A 22,153-nucleotide genomic window follows, 5' to 3' on the forward strand; every position below is an offset into this window, starting at 1 on the left:
GCTCAGGGTAAAAAACAATTAAGTGCTCAAAAACAAGCTCATAAATCTCAGTTAACAATCCCCCAGTGCTGTGGTGCTGCAGAGCAGTAAAACCAGAGCAAATGTAAAGCAATCCAGCCACTTTTGCCTGGTAAAACTCAAATATAGATTGCAAAATGTATGGTGCTCCTAAACAGAACCATAAATCATGCTGACGTTTCCCGAGTGTGAATGCAGGTCCTGCTCCATTTCCCAGCTTTATTTCACCGCCAGTCTTGGACTTCATGGGTTCTCACCCAATTCCCTTTGCTGTCCTTCGCTCGAGGCACCAAAGTGGGGCCAAGGTGAATCATTTTGACCTTTATTGATCGCCTTTGTGCTGCACAGTGCTGGCTGTCCCCTTCCTGCCAGAGGTGACACCCCGAGCTCCAGACCCCCGAGCCTGTGCTTGTGCTGACTACTTTAGGACATCCCTATTTTTTATTTTCCAGTTGTGCACAAAGCTGGAAGCTGGACCTGCCCCAGCACCCAGAACCCCCCTGCGCTGGGCTGAGCCCCAGCGTGGGCAGCAGGGCAGGGGGGATTCTGCCCCTGTGCCCCCTCAGGTGAGAGCCCACCTGCAGAGCTGCCCCAGCCCTGGGGCCCAGCACAGGAAGGGCCTGGAGCTGCTGCAGCCAGGCCAGAGGAGGCTCCAGGATGATCCGAGGGATGGAGCAGCTCTGCTGGGAGGAAAGGCTGCGAGAGCTGGCATTGTTGAGCCTGGAGAGAAGCTTTGGGGTGACCTCACTGGGGCCTTGCAGGGCCTGAAGGAGCTACGGAAAAGTTGGAGAGAGACCATTTCCAAGGGCTGGAGGGACAGGACATGGATGGGATAATGGGAAAAAATTCTTAGCTGTGAAGATGGTGAGACCCTGGCACAGGGTGCCCAGAGCAGCTGGGGCTGGCCCTGGATCCCTGGCAGTGCCCAAGGCCAGGCTGGACACTGGGGCTTGGAGCAGCCTGGGACAGTGGGAGGTGTCCCTGCCCGTGGCAGGGGGTGGGATGGGATGAAATTTTAAGGTCCCTTGCAACCCAAGCCATTCTGGAATTCTGTGATTTGGGAAAAAAAATGAGACGCTGAGCTGCAGGGCCTCAGCAGAGCTCTCATGGTGAGGCATTCACTGAGCAGAGCCGCTCTGAGGGGAGAATTGCCACTGCCAACAGACTTTCTTCCCTGTCCTGCCTTTTCTGAGTCTTGGGTTCAGCCCTGAGGTAAGTGTCATAGAGCTTTGTTGCAGAGACCTTTTTTTGAGGAAATAAGCCTGACAACTTGTATTTGTTGTCCATATGGCACATGCTTTATGTGGCTGACAGAGCCGCTTTTGGAAATACCTGGTCCAGCAGCAGAGCCCCCTTACACAGTGAGTGTTCCTTGGCTGCCAGCAGGACCCCCCACCATGAGGGCAACAGGCACCCAGCCCCGTGGCACTCATCTGGGAAAGAGGAAGATTGCTGGGCACAACATAAATGCACAGGGAAACCCTTGATTAGTTTTGCAGGTAGGATTTGTTCCTACAGAAACAGAGAAACTCATAGGCTTCAACCAGGAAAAGACTTTCTCCCGATAATGTTGAGTATTTTAACAAGTATTTCCACGTGCTGTATAAAAACTCTGCATTCAAAGCTCAGGATAGTCAGGTGGCAGAAGGGCTCATGGCTAAACAAGCAGTGTCAGGTACATTTATGGAGTTTGGATTATTTCACAAGCACAGGGGTCCCAAGAAGACTGCACAGAATCCAAAGGGATCTAAATCTCATCTTGGAGAGCAAAACACTCCTTTTGTTCCCACTTTTGCATTTAAACACCACTGTTGTCTGAATCCCTGAGGGTCATCTTGCCCCTCCCCACCAGTTTAGATGTATTTTACATATTCATTAGCCTTTTCCAACCTTTTGTGGGCTCAGTTCCCCCCAGGCCCAGGGATGAGAGCTGGTGCCTCACTCACTCCAGTCTCCCACAAGAATTCAACACCACTCAAATCCTGCTGCACCCAACAGCCTTGTAAGATAATGAAAAAGAAACTGAGCAAGCTTAAATATAAATGTTTAATTGAGGTCATACAAAAATGTATTTTAAACAAGCAGTGAGAGGAGATTAACAATAAATTGTACATGTAATTCTTGTTATACCTTGCCCCCCAAACCACCTTTGGTGTTTCCAATTCCTACAGCCAGATCCTGGAAACAAGTCCTTCTCCAGCTGCCCTGTTTAAACTGTGGGCTCCAGGTTTCCATCTTCCCAATACCTTTCAAACAAGGATCTTCAAAGCAGCATCGACAGCTTTTCTCCTGACCACTCCTGCTGCTCCAGCAAGCCCCACGCCAACCACTTGCCTGCAATAAAAACCCAGTAAAGACAGTTAAAAGGAGGTCCCCTATTCAACCTGTAGCACTGACCAGTTAATTACATAATATCCATTTTTATGTGAAAGATGCACATGAAAATATCTGCAGCAGATTTTTTCATTTTATGTGTGTTGTCTGCATCCAATCTAGGCTCTAACTCCACGGGCAGGAGTTACTCCACTCTCGGGCATGCAGAGCGCTGCCAAAACCTGGCACCACCGAGCGCCAGGACGGCCCCACTGGTGCCAGGAGGACTCGGCAGCACCTTTCTCTCCCAGCAGCATAACACTGGCACAGGCACCGAGCAGCCACGGGCAGCTGACTACTGCTGGGAGAAAGAAAACAAAACTGGGGGCTTTACAGGGCAGAAAAACGTGATCTTCTAGTGATCATCTTTCTAGTGATGCCTCCTCTCACCAAGGCTTCATCCAGCAAGAGGAACAGATAAGCTAAACCTATCCCTGGATAAACCATATTGTTTCCACCCCGAGGACCTGAGGCTAACACAGGAGCCAGCAGAGGCCTTTCAGTTAATTTAAGACAGCAAAACAAACATTTTTGCTCATTTCCCCTGGTTGGCTCATGGTCACACCTCACCCAGGTTGCTCCAGAGCTTTTGCTGTGCCTCTCAGGCAGGCTGTCCCTTCCCATCTCCTCTCCGCAGGCTCCAGTGCCCTCCCGGCGATGCCTCGTTTGGGGGATGCCTCGTTTGGTTGTCCCAGCACAGCACGGCTCGGGGGTTTCGCACACGGCGGTGTCGGGTCCCCTCAGGGCTGCTCCTTCGGGCGGCTCCCGGCCACCCACAGCTCCGGGTCACCTCGATCCCCCCCATCGCCTGAAGACCTACAGAGAGGACAGCAGAAATATCGCAAATAATCCATTAATTCAATCTGTATTCATAAAGCTCAACAGCAGCGGCCTGGCTTGTGGGAGAGGAAAAAAAAAGCAGCAAACCGAGCAAAAGGTTGAGGAATTAGTGCTGAACGGCACAGCCGAGCAACACCCCCAGTCCCGGGGCACCGCGGGCTGCAGAAACAAGTAAATAAAAAAAATGGGAGTATTTCAGGTGGTGCTTTCCGTCGCCGGAGCCCCGGTCTGCAGCCCCATTGCCGCCGCCACCCCACCCCTGTCCCCCCTCACCTCATGGCGGCGGCCCCTCATGGCGGCGAGCCGAGGGAGCCCGGCCCGGCCACAGCCGCTCCTCCTCCTCACGGCGGCGGAGGCAGAGAAGGACCGAGCCCTCCCGCGCTGCCGGGGTGATTCCACAGGCACCGCCCCGCTCGCTTCGGCCGCTCCCCCGGGGCGGGGAAAACTCCTCGGTAATCAGTCACAGAGCGCTTTGGGCTGGGAGGGGTTTTAGAGATCATCTCGTTCCACCCCCTGCCATGGCAGGGACACCTCCCACTGTCCCAGGCTGCTCCCAGCCCCAATGTCCAACCTGGCCTGGGGCACTGCCAGGGATCCAGGGGCAGCCACAGCTGCTCTGGGCACCCTGTGCCAGGGCCTGCCCACCCTCCCAGGGAGGAATTCCTTCCCAATATCCCATCCATCCCTGCCCTCTGGCACTGGGAAGCCATTCCCTGTGTCCTGGCCCTCCATGCCTTGTCCCCAGTCCCTCTCCAGCTCTCCTGGAGCCCCTTTAGGCCCTGGAAGGGGTTCTGAGCTCTCCCTGGAGCCTTCTCCTCTCCAGGTCAGCACCCCCAGCTCTCCCAGCCTGGTTCCAGAGCAGAGGGGCTCCAGCCCTCAGAGCCTCTGTGTGCCCTCCTCTGGACTCGCTCCGATAGCCCCAGGTCCTTCTGATGCTGGGCCCCAAGGGCTGGAGCAGCTCTGCAGGGGGGTCTCACAAGGGCAAAGTAGAGGGGGACAATCCCCTCCCTCACCTGCTGCCCACTCCTCTGTGCAGCCCCGCACATGGGGGTTTCTGGGCTGCCGCTGCACATTGTTGGTTCATGTCCAGCTTTTCATCCACGAGAACCTCCAAGTCCTTCTCTGCTGGTCAATGAGCTCTTCTCCCAGTCTGTGCTCATGCCTGGGATTGCCCTGACCTGGGTGCAGCACCTCGAAGAGTGCTAAATCTCCTAAAAGAGGAAAAGGCAGTGTTGAGGCCATGGCTGCCCCATCTCTGCTGTGTGGGAGCCAAGCAAGGCTGGTGTCACTCATAGTGCAGTGCGGGTACAAACACCTGCAACGTGTCATCATCACGGTCCCCAGCCAGGACAGACACCGAGGGGACAAAAGTTCTTTTCACCAGAGCCTGAACCTGCTTGGCTGTGGGCCTGGAGGTGCCCACCACGGTAAATGATGATGTACATCCACAAATCTTTTCTTCCATAGATTCACCGAATTTTCTTCCTCTTCCCACAGTACTACTCTGTCTTTTTCTCCACTGACTGATGGTGTGGCTAAATGGTGTTGAGCCAAAATCTGATCAGTATGGAAGGATCACAGTACCAACCCTGCAGTGCCAGAGCTGGAGGTGAGTGGTGACATAGGGCAGGCAGTGAGCCCTGGGCATGGGTGTGCTCGGGGCTAAGGTGACAGTAAAGGATCTCTCTTGCTGCCACAGGAGCTGCAGACATCGCCTACAGGGGGGAGATGTCCCATCCCAGGCTTGTAGCACACGTATTTTGAAGCATTACAGCTCCATGCCAGTGCAAATCTCTTGAATGGATGCACTGTGCCAACAGACAGTGCTCGTGTCCTGGTTTAACCCATCCTGCTACTTTATGGGAACAAAATCACTCAGATGTGATTCCTCCTTTATGCTGTAACTGAGCATTCACTCAACAGGGGTTACCCAGGCTTCTTGAACCTGTTGAGTTGCTTTGAGCACAAGCTGCATGACTGTGCTGGGATGCAGGGAGCTCAGGGGAGGCTGTGTCAAGACTAGAGGAGCTCTCCTGAATGCTGGCTGGGCTTTTGTTTTGTAGTAACTCATATCTCTAATCTGGCTTGGAACAAAGCATCTCAGTCCCTTCAGCCCCCGCCAGAACACTTGCAGGAGAAAAGGAGGATCTGTTTAGTTGCCACCAAGCCAAGATGAACAACAGGGATTGGCTGCAGCTGATGCAGAGAGCACATTCCTGTGACAGAAAAGGGCTTCACTCCCATGGCAGAACCACTGTGTTTCATTTGGTTTGACACTGTTTTCACCCAAAGTTCACAAATGATGTGCAGGCCTTTGTTTGAGCCCCCCTCCGAGGCCAGCAAGCAGAGGAAAAGCTGTGCACACAGAGGGAATCTGCTGGGAAGTGAGAGGCTGGTCCTGGCACTGAGAGTTGCTGAGTTCTGGTATTTGGCATTCAGGAAGCTTTTGAAGTATCTCCCTGATCCTGCTGAAAATGTCTTATTAAAAGAGACAAATCATATTCATTTGGGCCCCATGCTGCACTAATGAAATAAACAGCTTCCAAACTGAAGCTGTGGCTTAGGGTCTTGGCAGAGCCATCATCCATTCCTGTCTGTGGGCACGTGCCCTTGGCCATGGGCAGTGAGAGCTCCAGGAACAAGAGCCTGAAGTGCTCTGTGTCTGCTCTTACCTGTCCCTCCACCAGACAGCTTTTCCTGTGCTGCACTGGGCATAGCTGGCAAACCTGTTCCTCAGCAGGTTCATCACCGACAGGGGAAGCACTGAACTCCTCCTGCTGCTCAGCACCAGCCTCTCTCCCTGCATGCAGCCGTGCCCTGGGCACAACAAGCCCAGAGCTGCCTGGGATGAGGCAGGATCAGGCTGAGCCAGGGAGGAGCACCCCACATCCAGGAAGAATAGCTGCCTGCCTTGGGCTGAAAATAGACCATGAAGCATTTGAAGAAGACAGAGCTGAAGTGGATGATTGCCTGAGGCAAGACACAGCTCCAGCTGAGCTCGTCCCTAAGCTCTGGGAGCATAAGCACATGAAGATCATGGGGGAGGGATGCCAGGCTTTCTGGAAAGGCCTGGAAATGTCTCACTGGAGCACAAAGCCCAGAGAAAAACTTCCTTTGAATGGATCCTAAGTGAGGGAGGTCACAGTTACACTGCTGTGCCTGGACATGGATACACAGAGCACTGAGCTGATGTTAAGGAATCCAGTGGAGGCCAGGGAAGTTGTGGAATTGTGCTTCTCCCAGCGAGGCACTTGGCAGCACCACAACTTTTTTTCTGCATATTTCAGGGCTGGATTTTTTGCTGCTGGCAGCTGTTTCTGAGCTGACACTTCTGCCTCGTGTGCCTGAAGTGGGACACATCAGGGGCAAGCAGAGAGGCAGCTCACTGGCCATCTGCTTCCCGTGAGCTGGTGCTTGAGTTCAGTTTTCCCAGCTCCACAGATCCTGTGTTTCCTGCACAGGCTCTCCATGACCCTACGTGTGCGTCTCAGCATTGAGGTTGGTGTGGATGCTCACAGCTGAGGTGATCTTGCTGAATTCCCCAGCTTCAATCCAGGAAGAAAAGTACCTTTACTGCTTGGATATGGCACCTTGAGCCAGAGGTCCTTCCCCTGCAGCTATTGGCATAGGTGGGACTCTGTCCCTCTGTTCTGAGAAGGAAATTCCCTCAGCACCCAAGGAGAGACATAGGTCAGATTCTTCAGCCTGGAATAAACTGCTTTCATAGCCACATAATCCACCTAGAGAGAGAAATGTTGATGGAATGAACCATTTGCACTCTCTCCAAGCAAGAATAGCCCGGGACTTTTCAATTGGAGGCAGATTTTCTCTTAGCCCCTGACTTGTGCTGGAGTGTGATGGGCTTCCTGTCCATCCAAACCAGAGGCACTCATCACATCCAAGGTGGACATTGACCTATTGGAGTGAGTTCAAAGGAGGCACCAGGATGATCAGAGGCATGGGGCAGATGATCAGAGGAAAGGCTGAGAGAATTGGGATTGTTCAGCCTGGAGAAGAGAAGCTTTGGGGTGACCAAATTGTGGCCTTCCACTACCAAAAAAGATGGAGAGAGACAATTTCCAAGGGATGCAGTGCCAGGACACAGGGAATGGCTTCCCAGTGCCAGAGGGCAGGGCTGGATGGGAGATTGGGAAGGAATTGTTCCCTGGGAGGGTGGGCAGGCCCTGGCACAGGGTGCCCAGAGCAGCTGTGGCTGCCCCTGGATCCCTGGCAGTGCCCAAGGCCAGGCTGGACACTGGGGCTTGGAGCAACCTGGGACAGTGGAAGGTGTCCCTGCCCATGGCAAGGGGAGGAATAAAATTATTTTTATGGTCTCTTCTAACGGAACTCATTCTGTAATTCCATGATGTCCTCTGACTCCACAGAGGGGCCATTTCCACTTCCCCACTGCCATCACAAGATGGCATTCCAGACCTAAAAGCTGAGCTGGCTCAGCTGATACTTGGAGATCTTTTCCAGACCCTGGGGTGTCCAACCCCAGAAGAAGCTGTGGATTTAACCCTGCCTGCTGAGCTCCGCTGCCAGGTCTCAGCCCCAGCACCGCCTTTTAATCACATCCCTTAATGCCAGGGCTGTGCTTTAATCACCTGCATTGAAACGCTGCTGCCGTTACTCCCTAACCTCTGAGCCATCTAATTGCACTGAGTTAAGCCAGTTATAGTTTTGACAGTGAATGGCATGCAGAGCACTTTAATCTTGACCTGCACCACCTCCAGCTCTTGCAGGACCTCCTCTGCCCCCGAGGAGACACTGCTAATCAGACCAAGCCATGAAGTAGTTTAAGACATGGACAAAGGGAGCCAAAGGCGAATCATGAGCGAAATGAATCTGACTCATTTTGTTACAAAGCACTGACGAAGGTAGAACTGCCTTTTCTTCGCCTGAGAATGATTTGGGAGAGTAGTGAGAAGTCTTTCAATGATTTATAACTTCAAAATAATAACAAAAAAAAGAGAAAAATCATTCTTCTTAGATAAATTTTTAAAAGAAAGCTTATTTTGAGTTAGGAGCATAAAGCCCTGGTGCAGTGTGTTATCCCTTTTGTGTCCCCTGTGCCCTCGTGGGGACAGGGCCTGCCCAGAGCCCCCTGCCCACCCACAGCACAACCTGCAGCCAACAGCCAGGGCTCAGTGTAAGGAGCTTCCAGATCACTGACACCCCCCACCTACAGGACAGGAGCCCCACTGAAGCTCAGCCCTGGAACTTCCCTCCTCCTGTGAGGGATGCTGCAGGAGCACCTTGCTCCTGGTCAGACCCTTGGCTCCTGGAAGGACCCTCAGACACACATTGTAGCCATGCCTCTGGCTGTATTTCCCAGATTAACTTTGGATCCATTTTGTAGCTGTGCCTCCAGCCCTGTCCTTGGCTCATCTCTGGCTCCTGGGTCGTCTGGGCTCTGGACTGGGGCCACTGCAAGCTGCACCTGAGATGGTGACCCTGTGACCAGCACCTGGCTGTGCTCAGACCTGGTGGGACTCTGCCTGCTGTTGGGGACAGTATCTCTGCTGAGGTCATCTTGGCTCCCCTTCCCTTAGGGAACTGCTGACCCGTCCTGCTCTGCTGGACTCACCATTTTGTTGTAAGAGAGTGAGTACACGCCCTGTTCACCTGCACATCAGCCTGCTCCTCTGTGACCCTCCCTGGGTGCCAGTGGGAGCTGCTGTCCTGCTGCGCTATTCCGTGGCTATGTCAGGAGACGAAGGCGCAGGGCTGGGATAACACGAGGCTTGCTGCTCCCACGTGTGAGTGGGTGCTCCAGGCTTCATCCACCAGTTGCTCCCTGCAAGAAGAACCCATGATCCAACCATCTCCTTCCCTAGCCAAGGGCCTGCAGCCTCCCACCGGGGCTTGGTACGTGCCATGTCCTGGGTGACCGCTCTGCCAGCACAGCTCCCCAGGGATGGCAGCGGGGCAGGATCTGCTGCTCAGCTGTCTCGGAGGCTGAGGCTGGATGTGTCCCTCTGGGCAGCTCAAGAAAAGGCTGCTCAGCCTGTTCCCTTCATGGAGCTGGAGAGCAACCTTGCTTGGTCTGGAGGATAGAGCAGTCAGAAAAGGTTACATAACCCCCAATCAATCTGCCAGAGGGGTGGCTGCACCAGCAGCAAGAGCAGTGCCACTCGGGATGTGGCTGGGCAGGAGCATGCCCTGCCTGCTGGGACCCTGCTGTGGGATCCTGCCTCCCCCGGGCCTGCAGGCCCTCTCCCCACTTCCCTCCTTCCACACCCGCCCGAGTCTCCTGTCCCTGTCAGAGCCTGGTCTTTTTGTTGTTCAAAATGCACTTGGGCAGTTCGAGGAGCCCGTGCAGCTCCCTCTGTTCTGGGCTGAAACTGCTGCACAGCAATTTCTTTTCCCATTTCATCTCTGGCAGAGCCCTTGAGCTTTGCTCCCTTCCTCTTCCACCCTCCTTTCCTCCCTGGCTGAGCTTCTCCCTGGCCCAGTCTCCTTCCCTGCTGTCCCTTTCTGCTCCCAGCTCCTATTTAACTCCCATTTTTTCTGTCCTCTCCCTCCTTTAGTACTCCCACCCAGAAGACAGATCACAAACCACAAGCTCTGCTGTTCATCTTACAGATCCTAAACCACTTTCTCAGCGTGATAAATGTGGCCTGCTAGTCCTGTGGAGAGGATCCCCTAGGATGCAAACCGCTGCTGGGATCTGTGGCAACCCCATGGCATCAAGCCACACGGTCAAACATACAAGGGGTGTTGCAGCTGCCTTGCCCCGAGTGTGGGCACCACTACCTGCTCCCCTTAGGAATTCAGTCCTGCACAAGGCCCGCCAAACACACCTGTGTCCTTCCAGTGCCCCACCAGGTCTCTTGGCAGCAAGGAATTGGCTTTAATTCTGTGAGTTTTATAAAGCCTGACTCAAATCTCTGGGATTTTAGGCAGTGCTAACACCCAGAGCGGGGTGGTGTGAGCACAGCCCTGGGGTCAGGTGCTGGGGACAAGATGGGTCAAGAAAAGCACCAACCCAGCGTTTTAGAGCAGAGCTAACTAGGAACAGCTTATTCCATTAGGAAAAAAGGAAAAAAAAAAAAAAATCATTCTTAATTAGGACAGAAACCCCCAGATAGGCTTTTTAAAAGAAAATGCCTAAAATACCATTTTTGCTTTGATTTGAAGACTATTTTTTGCTCTTCAGACTGTAAGATAAAACACATTTGAATTGATGATGCATTTCACAGCAAAAATACGTCCCTTTTCATCTTCAAAATGCTGAAATGAGTTGTTACAAAATTTTCAACGTTTACCCTCTTTCTTAAAAACCAAAATTTTTAATTTAGATGAAATGTCTTATTTTTTTTTTCTAATGGAAACTCTTGATTACATTTTTTCCCAACAGCTCTAGTTAGAATTAACAATTACAGCTGATTCTTGGCGGGGTGATAAACAGCTGGACTGTGCAGCCCTCTCTGCTCTGGGACTTCCAAACAAGCCCCAGCCCTGGCAGTTTAGCCCTCTGCAACATTTTAGACTTGTCTAGTCACTGGAATTTATTTTTCTTTCCTTTTTTTCCCCACCCTTTCTCCTCTGAGGGTTAGTTTTTACCAGTGCAGCATCTCTAACAGTCAGGGAACTTCACAGTGAGTTGAGATCGCATTGATTTCTCGAGGAAGAAGCTGCATACTAATTTTTCCTATTTTTCTCCCTTGAGGAACACAGGTAGCAGCTCCAGGAAGGCAGCTGGGTTTGTAGATATTTTGTTCACCTGCTGGCTGACAGGAAAGTCTGAGGTCTGTGGGACCATCCTGGGACACGAGGAGACTTTGGCTGGTCTGGTGCAATGCTGGCGTTGCTGGGAAAGCACCTGGGATTGAAGCAGAACAGGTTAAGGCTGAGAAAAGCATTAGGTGAGGATCAGGGGGTGGATCAGTCCATGCCTTAGCATGCTATGCTGCCAGTGCTTCCCTCTGCATTCAGGATGATCCTCACCCCCCCCAGCTCTCTGGGGGCAAGGGAAGGAACGCTGGAGCAGTGTGAATGGAGAGGAAGGGACTGTGGTGGAGGTGAAGGGAAGATGTCAGAGTCTGCTCTTAAACCCCCAAACCCTCTGTTCCAGGCACCCAGGCAGGTTTGTCCAGCCTTTGCAGGCAAACTCCAGAGAGCCAAGAGGCCCTGGGGCACCCTCCTTCATGAAGGCAGCGTCCCCAGTGCCCACTGTGGCTCCTGGGCTGCTGTGTCCAGTGCTTTTCATCGCTGCTCATCCCCGTGCTGGCTCCACGCTGTTAAGGGCTGATCTTCCCTCCCTGGAAACAAGCCCATGGCTTCAGCCTGTCCCACCTCACTCCTCCCACTCCCCTGCCAAACAGTTATTGCCTTCTTGGACAAACCTGAGAGAGTATTAAGCGAGAGGGAGGTTTTCATACACAAATGTCCCTGTGATTAATGGATTAAGAGATTCTGTGCAAATTAAAGCCTTTCTTCATGCTTCACACAATGAGCTCTTCAGCTGCTGCTCTTTCCCTTTGAGTCCTTTACAGAAATTCCTGTGGGCCTTGCTTGCCCCATCCCTTTTGCTGCTGTTTTCTCCCCACAGTGACCCAGGGATGTGGCTGACACTCATTTTCCCCAAAGCCTTCACCCCGCTGAGTCCTGGGCAGACCCTGCTGCTCCTGAGCCAGCGCTGTGGAGAGGAGGATGCTGTGAGCACAGCTTGTTTATACACAAAACCGACCCAGGAGAGGGGCTGTAAATGCCACTTTATTTCCGCATTTATCATTGCAGCTCAGATGGATGAGGAACCCAATGGAAAGTTTAGATGAAACAGAGAAGAAATGAAAAAGTGTTGGCAAGCGCCAGCTCAGCTGAGAGACTGGCAGCCTCAAGGGCTTCCAGAAGGAAAAAGACTTTCAATTACTGCACTGCTGCTCCATAACATCCTGCCACCCCAGGAGGGGTGGGGCAGCTGGGGAGCCCTGCCCTCCTGTGATCCCACCCCAGGGAGATGGACCTGAGACCCCAAAGCAGCATGTTTGGTCTTGTTGATATTTTACAGGGCTGATTTCTTCCCGGACGCTGGTACCAGGAGCAGCAGCAGAGTGTGGATGTGGAGGCTCCATAAGTATCTCCAGGTGATGGAGATACTTATGACTGTGGTCACCCGTGCCATGGTGGAAAGGAGCCACAAGGGCTTTGCCAGACACCTTCAGAACATCCAGTGCTGGGTGTTGGTGATGGATGATGATTTAAAGCCCGTTTTTGCAGGGAATAATGGCTCAAAACCATCCCCTGTCCCTTAATGATACAACACTGCTGAGATGGATGGTCTCCTTGTTTCCACCTCTGGGGAGGTGTTTTATTAATTGTCCCTGCCCTTGCTCCTGAGCCCACATGTGCTGTGATGTGGAGGTGCTTCAAATACAGCGAAGAGGAGGTGGCAGCCGAGATGTGAGTCCAGAGAGGCAGGGATGGGTGCTGCCCATGGGCTTTTCCAGATCTGAATCCTTCAGCCCTGGGAGGGACTGACTGCCCCCAGGCCAAGGGAGTCTGGTTCTGCTGAGGAATAACCAGGACTCTGTGTCTGTGACCAGGGTCTGTTCCATAGGGAGGAGGCAGGGGATTGAACTGTCCCCTTGCTGCCTGCATGGCCCTCTATGCTGGTGACTTTATTTTTCACCCAAGTCCCTGCTTGGGCATCCATAAAGGCCCCTGCCCAGGTCATTTGGGGTGACGGCTTCTAGAAAGGGTCCGTGGGGTTGCTGTCCCTGCCTGGTCACAGCTGAGCTGGTGGCACTGAAAACTTGAGGTTCCCTTCACAGCCCTTCTGTACCTACAGGTCCCTGAGCTCTCACTAGAGGCTTTATTCTCCTCCCTGCTTCCCACTCATTTGTGCCTGGCTCCGGAGCAAAGCGCTGGGAATTGATCACTGTGTCACTTTTGCTAATTTAATCCAAGGCCGGTATCAGGCAGGAGCGAGCGGGGGAAGCTGCGGGGGGCAAAGCACTTGGTGGTGATGAACGGTGCCGTTAATAACCCGGAATGAAACGCTGCAGTCACCTGGCACCGCCGCCTCTCGATCCAGGCACAGCCCTCCCTCTGTCCTGCAGCTGAAGTCCCACGAGGGCAGAGCTGTCCCGTGGATACGGCCCAGTGGGAGAAGAACCATCAGGGGTTGTCACTCAGCGGGATCCTGGCCCCGAGCTGTGCCACGGCTGCACGGGCAGCAGCTCACCCGTAAACCTCGTGCTTCACCCCTGCTGGCACAGCCCTTCCAAGAGCAGGGATGGCCCCTGGGCTCATTGCATCCTGCTTACCACTCCGGAGCCCCCAAGGGACTGATGGCAAAAGCCCTTGCAAGAGTAATTTTTTTGGCAGTGAATGAAATAGGATTTGTGCTGGTGGTGATAAGAGGCTGCAAGTTGGAGCCATCTGATCGTTGTGGCAATCCTGGAGTGGCTGATGCTGACATGGCAGAACAGGTCCTGCAATAGCCTTCATCTCCCAGCACACAAAATGGGCGAGGAAAAGCATTTTTAAAAGGGACTGGGGTAACTCCACAGCTGTGGTGCCATCCTATCTCAAGCCCAGGGTTCCCCTCTGGCCTCTCTGGAGTCACATGTACTGCAAAAACCCTCTGGTCTGAACTCGGGCTGGGTCATGACTCACTTCTTGGGCTGTAAAAATGCATTTCATTGTGCCAGCGTGGAAAGTGGCCGTGGGCAGCTCTCCAGCAGCGGTGAGGCTGGCTGGGGCAGGCTGTTCAACAATTACACCCGCTGGAGCCCAAATTCCATCTCATATTTTGCTACAGCACAACAAAAAAGGTTGAGAGGAAAAGTGTTTCTGGCCACAAATCCATCTATTTTGCTGCAAATGGGGAGTGCAAAGCCTGGACCTGCCACCTGGAAATGTGACCTCAGGAGTCTCCTGCAGCCTGTGGAGTCTGCTTCATATCCAGGAGAGACACCTCTCGTGCTGGTCCTGGCATCCTTCCAGAGGGAAAAGGGCAACTGAACCCTCTGAATGTCTCTGCCTTGCTGTGTTAAACAGCATCCATGGCTTTTCTCTGGGTCTGCCTCCAACCAAAACTACCTGCAGGCACTTTTAGTATGAAAAAATCACTAAAAAACTAAGAGTTACCTGTCAAGGGGCAGCACTGTGAGGCTTCGCAGCGATGGCACCTTGTCACTTAATTTTGCTTTTGGACTTAAATGTCCACTTATGTGTCTGGGGGTGTTTAGCATCAGTCATGTAATTTAATTCGTGACCAAATTTGGGACACATTGCCACAACTGAACTACTGGAGAAGCCAGACAGCCTTGAGGAGAGGAGCCTGGTGGCTCCAGATGAGCATGTGGCAGTCCTGGGCACAAACCCACACACCTTTTCCTGAAGAAAATCTGAATTCCTTAAAAGACGGGGTTTAACCAGGAGGGATCAATTCATGAAGTGCAGTTGCCCTGTTGTCACTGTGGTCCAGGACAGAGCGGTGCTGTGGGACCGGGAGAGGGGCTCTGTGCTCGTTAACGCCCTGGGGACTAACGAAGCCCAGGAGCAGCTGCCAACAGAGCCAGCTGAAGGATTCCTGCTGCCTCCCACCAAGGCGGCCCGTGATTCATCAATTACCTATCTGCTTAGTCCTTTTCTCCGTCCTTTTACAATCTAAATAGCACATTTTATAGTCGCTGCTAAGTGATGTGATCAACATCAATTACCTACTAAAAGAGAATCAAGTCTTGATTTAAAATTAAGTGCTGCATTTTCCCATGTTCTTTATATGTAGCCAACAGAATAATTGCAGTGACATAAAAGCTAATTACACAACTCCACAATTAGGCCTCCCTCCTAGTGCTGTGATTGTCTTTAAGTATACTGATGAAAAATTACTCCCAGTCCCAAATTACTCTCTCACACACCCATCTTCCCTAATACCTTTGGAAAAAGCCGTCCACCCCATTAGACCAAAGAGAGGAACTCGAGATGCAGAAGGCGTACATGCAGAGTTTATTTTCCTATCTCTTTGATGTGGGAGTGGTTTCAGATGTGGGATTCAGCTGGGATTGCCCAGGGATGCAGCAGTGCTCCTCTCTGGATGGACTGAGCATCTCAGTGAGGCTTCCCAAACTGCCTGGTGGCTGCTGTGCCAGCACCCTGAGACAACCAGGGAGAAAATCCTCTTCCCAGTATCCCAGCTGACATTTTGCTCCTGGGCTGCAAGCAAAGAGACCAGTCCCGCCTGGCTGTCAGCCTTGGGCTTGGTGTCTGGAGGGGTTTTATTGCTGTGCCTGAAAGAGGGGGGATCACCTGGCTTCAGAGAGGTGGGGGATCATCCCCTTAGTGCTGTTCCACCTGGCAGAAAGAACGGGTAGAGCTGGATCCAGCTCACCTGCCCCACTGGTGAGGGTTTGGGCAGAGCCGGTGCCATGTCCTGAGCTGTGGCAATGCTGCTCCAGGAGCAGAGAGGACCCAGAGCCCAAAAGAAGGCAGAGGCTGGAGTACAGCAGTGCTTTCACCCATCCAAAGGCCAGGAGTTACACCCAGCCAGCAATCACGTAGCTGCCTGAGAGACCATAAGCCCCAACAAAAATCATAAACATCAATAAAGCTCTGGTGCACTCCTGATGGGCTTTGAGGGATTTGATTCCAGATTATGTTTTTGAGATGTTTACAACCAACCTGGAAAGACTGAAAATATTCAATTACTGGCAAGGAGAGCTGAGATTTGCTTACAGTCAATCTCCTGCCTCCAGGACCTCTGTGGGTGCCAGCAGTGAAACACAGAGCACGGGTGCGTGGAGCCATGGGGACACTGGCCCAGGGACAGGTCCCCCTGCTGTCACTGAGCATCTTTCACAGGATAATTATGCATTGCAGGTTTAATTTTGGGGCTGGCAGGGTGGTTTTGGCTGCTGTGCAGAGGATCCCATGGCCTGTTCCTCAGCCACAGCCCAGCCCTTGCCAGGGAGGGCTGCACAGCTCGTGGCTGTTGATTTTCCATCATTTCTGCAATGCCATCACTCAGTCGCAGTCGGGAGAGGAGTGGGAAATGCTCTGGCAGGATTTTAATCAGCAGAATGAGTGAACAAGGTGAAGGGACCAGTGAGCTCACACCTGTGGCAACCCGGCATTCCCTGTGCCTTCTCTGACTTTCTCACCTCATTTCAGCATCAGCCAGGGGTGCCAAGGCTGAGAATTTACACCCTTGAATTTACCTGAAACCTCACTACCTTCCTCAACACCTGTGAAAAATAAAGGAGGTGATGAAGTAGCCTGCAGCAGGGATGATGTGATGTGCAAGGCCAGCATTCCCTCCTGACCCCCAGCACCCATCCCAGGTATCCCCACCTTGTCCCCAGCCCAGAGCACCGAGTGCCACCTCCAGGCCTTCCCTGGACACCTCCAGGGACGGGCACTCCAAACCTGCCCCTGCCAAGGCCTGACCACCCTTTCCATGGGGAAATTCCTGCTGCTGTCCAACCTAACACGATGCGGAGAGGGGCCCCTCGCCAGCCAGTCCCGTCAGTCCCTTCCTGAGGGACAGATCCTGCAGGGCGGGGCTGCTGCCCACTGCCCGTTCGTTCCCACAGCCAGGGAGGTTCCTGCCCGCCCAGCGCAGCCCCGGCTCCCGAGGCCCGAGCCGGAACACGGCTCAGCCCGGCCGGGGACACGGCGGGGCCGGGGCAGCGCCGCCGCCGCCGCCTCACGGAGCAGGGCGGGCCCGGGCGGGGCCGCGGACGGAGCTGATTGGGCGGGGCGGGGCCGGGGGCGGGGCCAGGGCCAGGAGCAGGGCCAAGGCCGGAGCTGATTGGGCGGGGCGGGGCCGGGGGCGGGGCGGCTGGGGCGGGCGGAGCGTGCGCAGTGCGGAGCGGTGAGTCGGGTGGGGGGGTCCGGGAGGGCGGCGCTGCCGCGGCCCCGTGAGGGCCGGGCCGCAGCTCCGGGTCCGGGACGCGGGGTCCGGGACACAGCCCTGGTCCCGGCCGCAGTCCTGGTCCTGGCCGGGTGGGCACGGCGCCGCTGCTTCCTCTGCGCTGCTCTCGCTCAAGCGGAGGCGGCGGTGAGGCCTTGCTGGCGTGGGCGCTGCCCGCCGCCCCTCTTCGCGTCAGAGCCGTGAGAAACGGCGTGTGCCCGGCCCCGGGGGCTCGGGCAGGGCTGGCGGGACAGGCCGCTGCTGCGGCTGGAGTGTAGCAGCCGTGACCGAAAACGCGGGCCCTGTGACGCCCACTTAGGGGCACAATGGGGGCAGGACAGGGATCCCTTACACTGAGGGGTTTTAAACATAAGTATTTACACGTAAGTTTCTCCCGAGGGGCCCAGTTTGGATCCTACCGGGAGCACTCGGCCGGGCTGGGTGACCTCTGGCCTGCTGTGTGCCTAGGCAGCTGCAGAATAAAAATGTGCTGGAACCACTGGAATAGCTCTGGGATACTAAAATGGATTTTTCTTCAAGGTGTGTGCTCTGTAACACGAGGCCAGAATTTTAAAACTGCTGCAATTATTTTGGTGCGAGCCTGCATATGGCTCTCTGGCTGGAGAACTGGTAAAATGACACGTTGCACAAGGCCAGGAAGGGAACGCTGAGCAAATGGGATTTTGTATATAAACACTGTTTGGAATGTTGCCTTGAAATGTTTTAAGTTCAGTGGTTGACTAACACTTGCATTGGGAGTGATCTTTGACAGAGCACTGACGCTGCCCGCCTTCGGGAGGGTCCGGGTTTACACCAACAAGTTCTGTAGATAAAATTTCTTAGGGCCAAGTTATTTATTCTGCAGTGTTTTTCTGCTAGAACTAACCCAGTCCAAGTGTGGCGCAGAGGCAGAGCTGCCTGCACCGGTACTGTTCAGCTTGCCTGCCAAAGGAGGATAATCTGCAGAGGCATTTCTGTGGTGGAGCTGTCTGTGGGAGAGGCTGCTCCGTGCACAGCCCCGGCAGGCACCTTTTAAGTGTAGATAAGTCTCCAGAGGACGTTAGAAGACGATGACACCCTGTCATTTACCCAACGTGCTGCCGCAGTGTTCCTGCTCCCTGTGATCTTTTGAATTCATTTGTTCTCAGGGAGTAGCATTGTTAAGGGATGGACTTCTATTTTTCTCTCTTTTCTTTCCCCCAACCCTGCCTTAAAATGACCCAGTCTGGTCCACGTTGTTTTTCAGCAGCCTCTAGGGAATTTCTGTGGTGGAAGTACCCAAAATATTGTCCCAGAAACTTTTTTTGTAGAAGTCCAGCTACCAGAGATGAGAGCAGTGTTGCGAGTTCTGGAGGCTGCTGTCTGTGCAACCATGAATTTACTGAATTTGAAGGGATACAAATATGATTCTTTGGAAGAAGTCAGCTGGAAACAATTCCTAATGAATTGTCAGAATAGCTTTTGAACCCACAGCGTTGTCCCCGTGTCCTGAAGCAGCACAAGAGCAGTGCTGGTGCTACTGCCACCACCTTCTCCCTTTTTACAGTGGAGAATTTCTTCAGCCTGAGCAATAAAACACCTGGAAAACTCCAGCACCCCCAAACCTGTCTCTGCTCCTGCTTGGGCTGGGCAGGTGTGGTTGAAAGCACAGCAGCCATACCTTGAGACTTTGCAAGGCAGTGGATTATTGGGATAAATTTAGGGATAATAGTCAGCCTCTCTGTGTGCTAATCCTCTGTGCTACTGACTCCCTCCGTGGCTTTTATAACCCACCTCAGCTCTTACCACTCAGCGTTCTCCTCTGAGAAATAGCGTTCAACTCGGGCTCGTGAGGGAGGTGAATCAGCTTTAATTAAGATTTGTCGGGCGCTTTGTTGATAAGTTCTCAGTAGCTAGTTGCTATTTTTTATGAACACGCAGATATTCTTAGCACCTGAAGTGAGAAGTGACACAACACTGGGGATCTCTGGGAAGCAGCCCTGCGAAGAGAGACGGCGCCTGCTCACCGAGGCTTTGTCAAATCCATTCTGGCTGCGGTTCATGAGGCAGCTCAGCAGAACCCCAAATCCCTCTGAGTCTTTGGGAAATCTGAAATGTTCCTGAGAGTTAAACCCTGCTTTTGCGTGAGATCTGTAGCTCTTGTGCCCTTGTTGCATTTCTCCCAAACTGCTGGTGGGGTTTGGTGCAGCTGTCTACTGGTGGCATCAGCTGCTGTCGCCTGCTTTGTAACACCTTGTGGCAATGACTTCGATGGCTTTCAACAACTGTCCCCTCAAATTAAGGTGTCTGGGGTAGGGGGGGCTGCGTGATGGCCCTTATGGGCTTCAGGCAGTTGCAGAGGTCGGTGGGGCTGTGTGGGGTGAGAGGGGAGGAGGGAAGCTGGGAAGCCATGCCCTTCCCCAGGGCAGCATCCCATTCCCTGCTGGCATCTCTGCTGCAGCGGTGAGGTGGCAAATGAAGCTTGAAGAGCTTCGTTTGTGAAAGATACCGAAGGCGAGAATGGGAGCAGTTACGGTGGTGCTCGGTCTGTGCTGTGTGTGGGTGCCCCTCAGCAGGATGAGGATTGTATTTTGGGGAAGAGAAGGCTGTTCATTTGGCTTTGTCACTGCTGTAGGAGTAGCCAGATGGAGGATGATAAAATGAAATACAGGGCTGGAACAGCCTCCTTGTCCATGGCCCTGTCCTGAGCCAGGTGAGAGATACTCGGCTCCAGGCTGGACAGTGGTGGATGGTAGTGCAGATCTGGACAGGGCCCAGTTCCCTCTGGGCCTTGATGGAATCCCAGTCTCAGAGAGCCTGACAGCTCATCTAACTTGCCCTTGCAGCAAACTGAGTAGCCAGTTTGTCTCTTTCCTTCGTAGAATGGGGAGCATTTATTTATAAGGCTGGTTGTCCTTATAAATAAAACCTGTTAAAGTCTGAGAGCTGGTACCAGCCCTGGAGAGAGCAGGGATGGAGAAACCCCTCCACAGCTGGTATGGGGCAGCGTGTTTTGTACTGCTGACTGCTCTACTGGTTGCCCAGACCCTCTGGTTTGTCTGTGACTAGAGGTGATCCCCAGCACAGAGCCCAGAACTGGGTATTTTATGTTCCTAGATCACAGAGTGATGTTTAGCTCTTTGGAGCTGTGGTGTCACAGCGCTGGCACATTTAGTCTGGTCCCCAGTTTTCCCCAGCATTCCCTCTGTCTGAAGAGCTTTCCCCTGGTCTCTATTTGTGTGCTTGATCTCTGTTTGTGCTGTTTCCAGGTGCGGTTCTTTGCATTGTTTTCCTTGCTTTTCTTTCTATTGATTTGTGGGTGTTTTGGGAACTTTTCTTCAGTTTATCAATTCCGATCATGACCTCCAGAGTGCTTTCAGCTCTTAACTCTGGGCATCCTTTCAGGTTTTATGTAAGTGCTTTCTCTTTTGTTGTTCAGGCCATTAATGGAAAGGATGAACAGAAGCAGACCTGGGCTGAGCTCCCAGGGTCCATACACAAGGATTTCTCCTGTGCTGACAGGGAATTGCTGATAGCTACCCCTCAAGTGCGTGGGGTTGAGTTGCTTTGGTTGGTCTTTTTTTTCTTAGTTAGTTATGAGCACTGGGCCTCATTAAGGTGAGCTCGCCCAGACCCAGCTCCTCTGGCTTTTGAAAGCATCAGATGGATAGAGTGAAAAGCCTGCTTTGTGCTGGTCAGAGGTGTGATGGGCAGGTCTCTGTAGTGGGGGATTTGTGCTCTCTTTCTGAAGGCTTAGGTGATTTTTAAGGGCTTTCATGAACTTCATTTACCTGGGGCTTCTTGCCGACGCTTGCTGGGACTGGCACAGCTCCTCAGCAATCCTCAGCCCTGCTTTCCACTCAGAGCTGCCTGAGCAGTGGGGTGTGCATGGGGCAAAGTTGTGTCCAGCATCTCCTGCTCCCCTTTGTTTCCCCATGGGTCTCTCCTTAGTGAGAGTTGGGCTTGTCTGTTTGTGACTAAGGTAGCAAAAGTACATTTTTCTCCTCAAGCAATTCCAAGTTCCTTGTGTGGTTACTCTTCTCTGGAAAAAACAAAATTACTTGCTCTGGAGAAATTAATGACACTCATTTTTATTCCTAAATAGTGTGTCACTGTGGGAGTGGTTGCAGGATACCTCATTGCACCAGGGCTCTGCTGTCACCTCAGTGCCAACTGCTTAAGGAAGAGGATTTGCTTGAGCTGAAATAGATTTCACTGGAGCAAACATCACTGCCCAAGCAGGACTGAGTTCTGTGAGTACTGAGCTGCTGGGCACAGCTGTCTGAAGTTTAAGAATGGGTCCTTTTCTGAGGTGCTCTTCCACACACTGTTCCATCTTTCTTTGCACATTGGTGTAACTGTGGGGTGAAATTTGGCCTCCACTGAATCTAAGGACAACACGGGATTCCTCTGTGGTGTTCACTTCTTCCTCCTCTCCAGGCTGGTAACTTGTGGTACCCAGCTGTTCCCTCCAGCTGTGCTTCAGGGACACCCTCAACAGGATGGAGACACGGTGCCCTCTTTGTTCTCCTGTATTGGTCCATGGCTGATGGTAGAGTCATAGAATAATGGAATATTCTCAGTTGGAAGGCACCCACAAGCATCACTGAGTACAACTCAGTGGGTGCCCTGACCAAAGTTCAGTTCCAGGGGAGAAAATTCAGTCTCCCTAAAACATTCCTGTGGCTTCTGTTGGATTCTTCCTCACTTTTCTCCAGGGGGCTGCGTGCTGTAGTTAAATATGGATAGAAAGGTTGTGTTCCACTCTGGATTACAGCTGAATCTCAGTGGTGGATAAATTGCATCCTGAGTCTAGTTTGCAAAGCCCTTTGGGCTTCATGGGCTGCAAGAAGCTGTATTTTATTCTAGATGTGTGTTTGCTGATAATTCTATAGGATTTGCAGACAGCAGGTTGTAAGAGCCCTGATTATACTGGTTCACTGTGCAGTCAGACTCTGCCCAAATAATTCAAGTGCCTGCTGCAGAGAGAGGGAAAGGAAGATGGAAGGATGATTTAGAAATCTCTGGAGTAGATGGGAAGAAGATGCATATGTTGATCTGAAGGAGATACCAAGC

At 52.8% G+C, this 22,153-nt stretch overlaps 1 protein-coding gene, 2 long non-coding RNA genes and 1 other non-coding gene across 6 annotated transcripts in view; 2 read left to right on the forward strand and 2 right to left on the reverse strand.

Annotated features, from left to right (window-relative positions):
- Positions 1-2,045: 2,045 nt before the first annotated feature.
- On the reverse strand, positions 2,046-3,615 carry LOC104696052. Of its 2 annotated transcripts, none has more exons than XR_005603090.1 (3): positions 3,505-3,615; positions 2,962-3,207; positions 2,046-2,352 (listed from the first exon to the last, which is right to left on the reverse strand). It is a non-coding gene; the product is annotated as an uncharacterized LOC104696052 (long non-coding RNA). The 2 variants fall into 2 exon arrangements; XR_005603091.1 differs by having other exon boundaries at positions 2,957-3,207.
- LOC120410772 lies at positions 2,495-2,697 on the reverse strand. The gene has a single exon (XR_005603095.1). It is a non-coding gene; the product is annotated as a small nucleolar RNA SNORA74 (small nucleolar RNA).
- A 546-nt stretch (positions 3,616-4,161) lies between the features above and the next one.
- LOC109146077 lies at positions 4,162-15,813 on the forward strand. Its single transcript, XR_002047860.3, has 2 exons — positions 4,162-4,840; positions 8,594-15,813. It is a non-coding gene; the product is annotated as an uncharacterized LOC109146077 (long non-coding RNA).
- A 1,209-nt stretch (positions 15,814-17,022) lies between these two features.
- SIL1 (SIL1 nucleotide exchange factor) overlaps positions 17,023-22,153 on the forward strand; it is a 97,271-nt gene continuing 92,140 nt past the window's right edge. The window contains exon 1 of one of the 2 annotated variants that reach the window (XM_039559898.1): positions 17,023-17,059. The gene's annotated coding sequence lies outside the window, so the exon portion shown is untranslated. Of the gene's footprint in view, positions 17,060-21,182; positions 21,331-22,153 lie in introns of those variants that run through there. The other variant, XM_010410156.4, reaches the window with a different exon arrangement.

The sequence above is a fragment of the Corvus cornix genome, chromosome 13, assembly GCF_000738735.6.
Source record: "Corvus cornix cornix isolate S_Up_H32 chromosome 13, ASM73873v5, whole genome shotgun sequence".
In the NCBI taxonomy this organism is placed as follows: Eukaryota; Metazoa; Chordata; class Aves; order Passeriformes; family Corvidae; genus Corvus; species Corvus cornix.